The sequence below is a fragment of the Myotis davidii genome, unplaced genomic scaffold (assembly GCF_000327345.1).
Source record: "Myotis davidii unplaced genomic scaffold, ASM32734v1 scaffold4271, whole genome shotgun sequence".
Classification (NCBI taxonomy): Eukaryota; Metazoa; Chordata; class Mammalia; order Chiroptera; family Vespertilionidae; genus Myotis; species Myotis davidii.
The window spans coordinates 5212-14429 of NW_006282433.1; the positions used below are offsets into that span (position 1 = coordinate 5212).

General features: G+C 39.2%; 1 pseudogene; it reads left to right on the top strand.

Moving 5' to 3' along the window:
• The first annotated feature begins 269 nt into the window (after window positions 1-269).
• Window positions 270-915, top strand: LOC107181986 (annotated as a pseudogene).
• The last annotated feature ends 8303 nt before the right edge of the window (window positions 916-9218 follow it).

Consider the following 9218-nt stretch of genomic DNA (forward strand, 5'->3'; position numbering starts at 1 on the left):
CCTGGGACCTTTCAGTCCGCAGGCCGATGCTCTATCCACTGAGCCAAACCGGCTAGGGCGCCCTTGCTTTCTTAGCTTGAAAATACCTACTCATGTGTCAAGATTATTACACAATTTTATTGCAAGTGACAGAAATCTAACTCAAACTAGTATAAACAAAAAGAGGGACTATATTTGTTCATATAACTTGGAAGTGCAAGGAAAGATTTCAGTTTAAGAACTCTGTTCAGCTCTTTTCTTCCTTGGGTACTTGAAGATCAACCTCCATCATGAATGACACAGGAACAATCTGGACCAGGAAGTTCATGACCAACAGACTACTTCAGTGGAAACAAATAGTCATTGATGTCCTTCACCCTGGGAAGGCAACAGCACCCAAGACAGAAATTTGGAAAAAACAAGCCAAAATATATATGACCACACCAGATGCCATCTTTGTGTTTGGATTCAGGACCCATTTTGGTGGTGGCAAGACAATTGACTTGGGCATGACGTATGATTCCTTGGATTATGAAAAGAAAAATGACCCCAAACATAGACTTGTGAGACATGGCCTATATGAGAAGACCTCAAGAAAACAGAGAAAGGAACACAAGAACAGAAGGAAGAAAGTCAGCGAGGAGGGAGGGAGGGCTGGCCAGCGTAGCTCAGTGGTTGAGCATCGACCTATGAACCAGAAGGTCACAATTCGATTCCTGGTCAGAGCACATGCCTGGTTTGCAGGATCCATCCCCAATGTTGGGCGTACAGAAGGCAGCAGATGGATGATTCTGTCTCATCATTGATGTTCTATCTTTCCCTTTCTCTCTGAAATCAATAAAAATATTTTTTTTAAAAAAGAAAGTCAGGGGGTCTGCAATGGCCAAAGTTGGTGCTGCAAAAAATGAGCTGGAGATTGGACAGCAGAAGGAGTAAAGGGTTTTCTGTGACTATCTGTGGTGACTATGCAGATTTTTCATGAGAGCATTAATAAACTAAGAAGTTAAAAAGAATGTCATAGGTTCAAACAATGTCATCAGGGCTATCTCTTGTAGTCCCTGTTTCTCTCTGCATATACCCTGCCACGGGATCTCTTATCTTACAGTGTGTGATCCAAGAAAGACCCTTTAGACCCCAGGGTCTTCCTGGCCTGTGTGGCTCAGTTGGTTGAGTGTCATCCATGCACCAAAAGGTTGCCAGTTCAATTCCCGATCAGGGCACATACCCAGGTTGCTGGTTAGATCACTGGTCAAGGTGCGTGCTGGAAGCAACCGATGGATGTTTCTTTTCCACATTGATGTTTCTCTCTCTCCCTCTCCTTTCTTCTCTCTCTCTCTCTAAAATCAATAACATTTTTTTAAAAGGGCTCAGAGAAAGACCTGAAGAGCCCTTTTTAAAAAAGTCCCCAGTGTCTTTGTCCATATATCAATTTCACATCATGACTCTGGCTGGCCCTACTTAAGACTCGTCCACCCCAGGTTAAATGGTCAAGCATGGGTCATATGCCCACCTCTGCACTCAGGGGTAGAGTGGAACTCTTAGACAGAGTCCCAATACAACTGTATGTGATAGAGAGGGGCAGGTCTCCATAGGACAAAGCAGGCAGATTTCTGCTGTTAGAGAGTAAACCTCTTTTCTCTTTCTGTCTCCTCACTACTTTCTAGGAGGAAAATTAAATAACCTGACTAATAACTTCGAGAGAAGGTACTGGGTATGTATGGCTCCTCTCTTCCTGTGTCCCTAGTTACAAAGCCACCCTGCCTGCAGAGAGGGTGCATTCTGATTTCCTCTCTGCTGTGTGAAGGTCACATAGGTTACCCGGCTGGGTAAGTCTCTAATTCAGGGTAGGGAGTGTTTAAAAGGCTCACTTGACTGCAGATCTAAAACTATGTCCACTCAACAGTTTCATTAGTAAGAATGTTGACATTTAGATCTCCATGTACTTATCTCCTGTGTCTTATTTTTCAGTTGGTTAGAAACTACGAAGGGGGGCGGGGGAGGGGGAGGCAACATTATGTATTGACTCATTAAAACCTTAATATCCACTACAAAGTCCAGTTTCAAATACCACTTCAGTGAAGCCATTCCTCTTATTCCTCTGATAATGTTAATTTCTTGTTCTTCTGTTTGTGTTTTCAACACATCACTTTTTACATAAAAGAATAATCATGTTCATATTTTTTGTTTCTCCCACTAGGCAGGCCTTCTCAAATGTAGAGACCATTTTATTCCTCTTTTAACCCCAGCATCTAGTATCTTGCTAAGTTGCTAATCTTTAGGAGGAAAAATTCTCACTTTTGGTTCCATTCTTTCTATTTTTCTCAAAGAACACCAACTTTCTGATGACCTCAAACAGATTATAATACAATTAAGTGAATTTTTTTTTTTACATCAGTTGCATTCCAGATATGAGTATTAACCCCGGTCCCCTCCATTAGATCTGATAATTACTCTGGGCTCTTCCTTCGTTTCATAATTAGTGCACCATACCTAAAGGATGACATTTCTTGAATCTCGTCCCAAATCTTGGGGGTTCACTGTCACAAAGTAAGAAATAAGCACAGGTATGGATTTGAGAAAGGAGCTGGCAACAATCCCCTATCCTGTGAAGTGTAATAGTCTATTCCACTTGTGACTCAGGTACTTAGGCTCCATTACTTTCTGCTATGAGAGTCTTTGTGATAGGGTGATTTATAATAAGAAATAATATATTTGGTCTCTATCCTGTTTCTAGCACAGAGCTCCAAAAATTCTTGGAATTCCCTAAGTGTGAGAGCAATAAAGGTGCCTTTGCTGTGTTAATGAGATGCCTTTTAGACCTCACCTAAGGATGGGGATTGATTGCCTGGAGAAGCAACGATGTCATTCACAGGTTGGAATATTCAATATCATCCTCTGACCTCTGGGGAGGGGAAGGGGCTAAAGCAGTGGTTCACAACTTTCCTAATACCGCGACCCTTTAATACAGTCCCTCATGTTGTGGTGACCCCCAACCATAAAATTATTTTCGTTGCTACTTCGTAACTGTAATTTTGCTACTGTTCTGAATCATAATGTAAATATCTGATATGCAGGATATATTTTCATTGTTACAAGTTGAACATAATTAAAGTATAGTGATTAATCACAAAACAATATGTAATTATATATGTGTTTTTCAATGGTCTTAAGGATCGTTCGGCCCCCAAAGGGGTCGCGACCCACAGGTTGAGAACCGCTGGGCTAAAGGGTGAGTCAATCCACAAGGCCAATGATTTAATCAATCATGCCTATATAATGAAGCCACCATAAAAACCCAAAACATAGAGTTCAGAGAACTGCTGGGTTGGTGAACATGTGGGGATTTGGAGAGAGTGGCACACTTGGAGAGGGCATGGAAGCTCCATGGCCCTTCCCCTTATCGTGCCCTGTGCATCTCTTTCATCTGGCTATTCCTGAGTTATATCATTTGATAATAAACCAGTAATCTAGGAAGTAAAATGTTTCTCTGAGTTCTGTGATCCACTCTAGCAAATTAATTGAACCCAAGGAGAGGGTAATTGGAACCTTCAATCTAGAGCTTATAGGTCAAAAGCACAGGGGACAGCCTGGACTTGGAATTTATGTCTGAAATGGTGTAGGGGGTGACAGTCTTAAATGACTGAGCCTGTGGGATCAGATGCTATCTCTGGTAGATAGTGTCAGATTGTGTTGAATTGTAGGATTCCCAACTGGTGTCCAAGAATTGCTTGGTGATGGGGAAAATCCACACACATCGTAAACTGGGTGCAGAATCATAGTATTGAACTATATGTACCCGTCAAGCATAGCTAGCTCAGGGAAAGGGCCACCGTAAGTTGCAGTGGACATAGAGAGGCTTGTGATCATAACTCTATCCCTAACTGAGAAAATATGGGCAAAACTCACCTTAGAGGGGGCTTGAATTTTTCATGGAGAGACCTCAATCATATTTTCCTTATAAATCTTCTGCTTAAGCCCTCAAAAGCATTTCCTATTATTGATCACTCCTTCTTTCATTTTATTCATAAAACAAAAAGAATTACTGAGCTTCTATTACATGTCAGGCACTGTGCTAAGATGTGAAAAGTCAAGGTCCCTGTTTTTGAGGAGTTCACAGTCTAGTGGGGAAGATGAGCATATGAGCAGATAATAAAAATGCACTGTTGGGTGGTGGCCACATGGTGCAGTATACAGATCTTGTAACATAGAAACCCACACCTGAAACCTATATGTTCATGTTGACCAATGTCACCCCAATCAATTTAATAAATACATACTTAAAAATTAATTTTTAAACACACTGTAATAAATGCCTTTAGATTTCAAAACAAACAAACCCACAGTGTAGTAAGGAAGAAGGGCAGAGAAAAATCATTCTAGAAAAACTTGCCAAAGAGATGAAACCTATCAAATAATTTATATGCTAGTACACTGATTCCAAACCAAGAAGGTAAGATTTAATGGTAATAAGTATTTTAAAAGTCATATATTCAGTTTAAAAAATACTTGATCTCAAAGGGATAAAATGGTGTTAAATAAATTAAAATGATATGAAGAACACCTGGAAGTATGAACTGATAAAAAGTTTTAAATGGGGAAAAAAAAGTTCTAAATGGGTCAACCATGGAATTGTATTAGTTTTCTATTGCTATGTAACAAATCACCACAAATTTAGCAGCTTAAAACAATCCCATTTATTATCTCATAGTTTCTGTGGGTTAGAAGTTCCAGCACGTATTAGCTAGGTACTCTGTTTGGGATCTCACCAGACTAAAATCAAAATAAAGGCCAGGCTGGCATCTCACCTAGAGCTCAGGATGCTCTTCCAAGGTCATATACTTTTTGGCAGAATTCAGTTTCTTGTAGTTATAGGACTGAGACTCAGCTTCTAGAGGCCATAAGCAATTTTCTGCCACATGGTCCTCTCCATAGGCAGTTTATTGCATAGTAGTTTTCTTCTTCATGGCCAATAGGAGAGTTTGCTGAGATACAGTCTTATATAACCTAGCGTAATCATGAGAATAACACACCATTACCTTTGCTATATTCTATGGATTACATGCAAGTCATAGGTTTTACCTGTGCTCAGGGAGGGTATTGTACAGGGTGCAACAAATTGGGGGTCATTTTAGGGTATGTCTACCATAGCATTGCAGGTGCTAACTATGGTAAGAGAAGTAGAGTATCCATATTGTTCATTCAAACAACATTACAGATGCCCTACAATGGGCAAGAAACTATGTTAAGCACAGGAGAAACAAAGATGAAGGAAACACTATCCCTATCTTTGAGAACAAATAAGTTGGATTCATAGATAACTTGGACCTTACACCAAAATAAAGTCCATATTGATAAAAAAATTAAATATAAAAATGAAACCATAACTAACAGTACTAGGAAAAATAATGGAATTTTTTATTATCTCAGAGCAGGGAGGTGTGATGTCCTTCTAAGTATGACTCAAACCTAGAAGTCATATAAGAAAAGCGATGCCAAGTTCGTGTGGCTCAGCTGGTTGAATGTTGTCCCATGCACCAAGAGGTCACTGGATCAATTCCCAGTTAGGGCATATGTCTGGGTTGCAGGCTCCATCCCCAGTAGGGGCATGCAGGAGGCAGCCAATCCACATTTCTCTCTCATCTCTCCCCTCTCCCTTCCTCTTTCTTTACAATCAATAAAAACTTATTTGTTTTAAAGTGATCAATTTGGCCACATAAAAATAAATTCTAAATGACAAAACCCGAAATAATGAAATTAAAAAACACAACATAATGAGGGAAACAATTTGCAATTCACATGGCAAAGGGTTAATTTTCCTAATATATAAAGAACACCTGCAAATCAATAAGAAAGAGACCATCATCCCACTCTTAAAATGAATGAAAGATATAAATAAGAGCACAGATAAGGAAATGGATGGCTTATAAGCATATGAAAAGTTCTTTTATTTTTTAAATAATTCTTTATTGTTGAAAGTATTACATATGTCCCCCCTTTTCCCCCTATTGACCCCCTCCAACTTGCCCCCCTCACCAGGCTTTCAGCACTCTATTGTCTGTGTCCATGGTTTATGCTATATGCATACAAGGTCTTTGGTTGATTACCTCCCACCCACCCTCCCCTGCCTTCCCTCTGAGATTCCCCACACATATGAAAGGTTCTTAACATTACTCATAACATGAAACATATTAATTAAAGCTATATTTAAGCCCTACCTGCATAGCTCAGTAGTTGAATATTGACCTATGAGCCAGGAGATCACGGTTCAATTCCTGATCAAAGCATATGCCGGGGTTGCAGGCAGGCTCGGTTCCCAGTGGGGGACATGCAGGAGGCGGCCAATCAATGATTCTCTCTCATCATTGATGTTTCTATCTCTCTCTCCCTTCCACTCTAATATCAATAAAAATATTTTTTAAATATATTTTATTGATTTTTTACAGAGAGGAAGGGAGAGGGATAGAGAGTTAGAAACATCGATGAGAGAGAAACATCTATCAGCTGCCTCCTGCACACCTCCTACTGGGGATGTGCCCGCAACCAAGGTACATGCCCTTGACCGGAATCGAACCTGGGACCTTTCAGTCCGCAGGCCGACGCTCTATCCACTGAGCCAAACCGGTTAGGGCAATAAAAATATTTTTAAAAAACTATATTTAAAATAATTATAGAATTGTACACTTGAAACTTATATATGTTATTAATCAATGTCACACCCAATAAATTTAATTAAGACAGAAAAATTATTCAAAGTTATGACCTCAGAATTATGTACTGAAGTCAATATGTCTTTATTTTAGTTATTTGTTGATTTACTGATTAAGTACAAAGTGTTTTATTTTTTAAATTTTTTATTTATTGACTTTAAAGAGAGAGGAAGGGAGTAAGAGGGAAACATCAATCTGCTGTTCCATTTATTGATGCATTCACTGGTTGCTTCTTGTATGTGTTCTGACCGGGGATTGAACCCACAACCCAGATGCATCGGGACAATACTCTAACCAACTGAGCTAACTGTCCATGGGCCAGTGTTTTAATTAACAATCCCAGAGCCCTGATCTTTTCAGCAGTGATCAACAGAAAATGCTAACGATTTCTGCTATTCTACCTGTCTGAACTTTTTTTAATCATTTAAAAAATTTACCTTCCAATTACAGTTGAAATTCACTATTAGTTTCAAGTGTACAGTATAATGGTTAGATATTTATATAACTCAAAAAATAATTCCCCCAATAAGTCTAGTACCACACATGGTTATCACAATATTATTGACTATATTCCCCATGACTATTCTGTAACTAGCAATTTATAATTCTCAATCACTTCACCTTTCACCTAGGCTCCCAAAACCCCTCCCATCTAGTAACCATCAGTTCATTTTATGTATCAATGAGTCTCTTTCTGTTTTGTTTGTTCACTTATTTTGTTTTTTAGATTCACATATAAGTTAAATCATATAGTATTTGTTAGATTGAAATTTTTCTTGTTTCTTGAGCTAGGCCCATGGTCGGCAAACCGCGGCTCGCGAGCCACATGTGGAAGAGCCACACTCAAGGGGCCAAAGAGCCGCATGTGGCTCGCGAGCCGCAGTTTGCCGATCACTGAGCTAGGCCTATATTGCTATGAATTTACTTCTTGGAACTGCTTTGACTGTGTCCCACTGATTTGGGATCATTGTGTTTTCATTTTAATCTGTCTCAAAGTATCTTGATTTCTTCCTTGATCTTGTTAACTCATTCTTTTTTTAGTAGCAAGTTATTTACCCTTTATGTGCTTTTGTGTTTTTCAGGTTTTTTCTTGTAATTGATTTCAAGTTTTATACCATTGTGATCAGAGAAGATGCTTGATATATCAGTCTTCTTAAATTTACTGAGACATGTTTTATGGCCTAATCTGTGATCTATCCTGAAAAATGTGTGCTTGTAAAGAATGTATATATGCTGCTTTAAGCTGAAATGTCCTAAAAAAATCAATTGAACCCATCTGGTCTAATGTGTTATTTAAGCCACTGTTTTCTTGTTGATTTTCTGTCTGGATCATCTAACCACTGATGTCAATGGGGTGTTAAAGTTCCCTACCATTACTGTATTACTTGCAATCTCTCTCTTTGTGTCCATCAATATTTGCTTTATATACTTATGTGTGCTTATGTTGGCTGTGTAAATGTGTAACAAGGGTCATATACTCTTGTTGGATTGATTCCTTTATCATTATGAAATGTCCTTCTTTGTGTCTTTTAATCTAAATTGCAGAAAGAATATATATGGGTCTTGTTTTCTTCTCCATTCAGCTACCCTATGTCTTTTGATTGGGGGTATTACCCCACTTACATTTAAAGTAACTGCTATAGATATGTATTTATTGCCATTTTATTATTATTATAGTTTTCTTTTTTTCTTCTTCTTAAAGAAGACCATTTAAATTTTCTTATAATACTGGTTTGGTGGTAATGAACTCCTTTACTTTTTTCTTGTCTGGGAAGCTCGTCATCTCTCCTTTAATTTTAAATGATATCCTTTCTGGGTAGAGTATTCTTGGTTGTAGGTCTTTGCTTTTTACCACTGAATATTTCATGTCAATCCTTTTTCTTAAATATGTTTTTATTGATTTCAGAGAGGAAGGGAGAGAGAAAGATAGAAACATCAATGAAGAGAATCATTGATCAGCTGCCTCCTGCATGGCCCCCACTGGAGACCGAGCCCACAACCAGAGCATGTGCCCTTGACCAGAATCAAACCTGGGACCCTTCAATCCACAGGCTGAGGCTCTATCCACTGAGCCAAACCAGCTAGGGCACGTCAATCCTTTCTGACCTACAAAGTTTCTGTTGACAAATCAGCTGACAGTCTTATGGGAGCTCCCTTGTAAGTAACTAACTGCTTTTCTCTTGCTGCATTTAAGATTCTCTTTGGACAGAGAAACCAAGATGGCGACATAGGTAAACACTGGAAATTGCTGCCTCCCACAACAAATTCAAAAATACAACTAAAAGACAAAATGGACATCATCCAGAACCACAGGAAGGCTGGCTGAGTGGAAATTCTACAACTAGAAGGAAAGAGAAAAGCACACTGAGACTCAAAGGAGGTGCGGAAATGCAAAGGTATGGAGGCGCACGCGGCAAGGGCTGGCAAATGAGGATGCGGTTGTCTTTTTCAATCGGGAGGGAGACACAAGCTCCCAAAAGCCCTGAACTCCAGTTCTGGGCAAGTCTCTGGGGGACCCAGACTCATACGGGG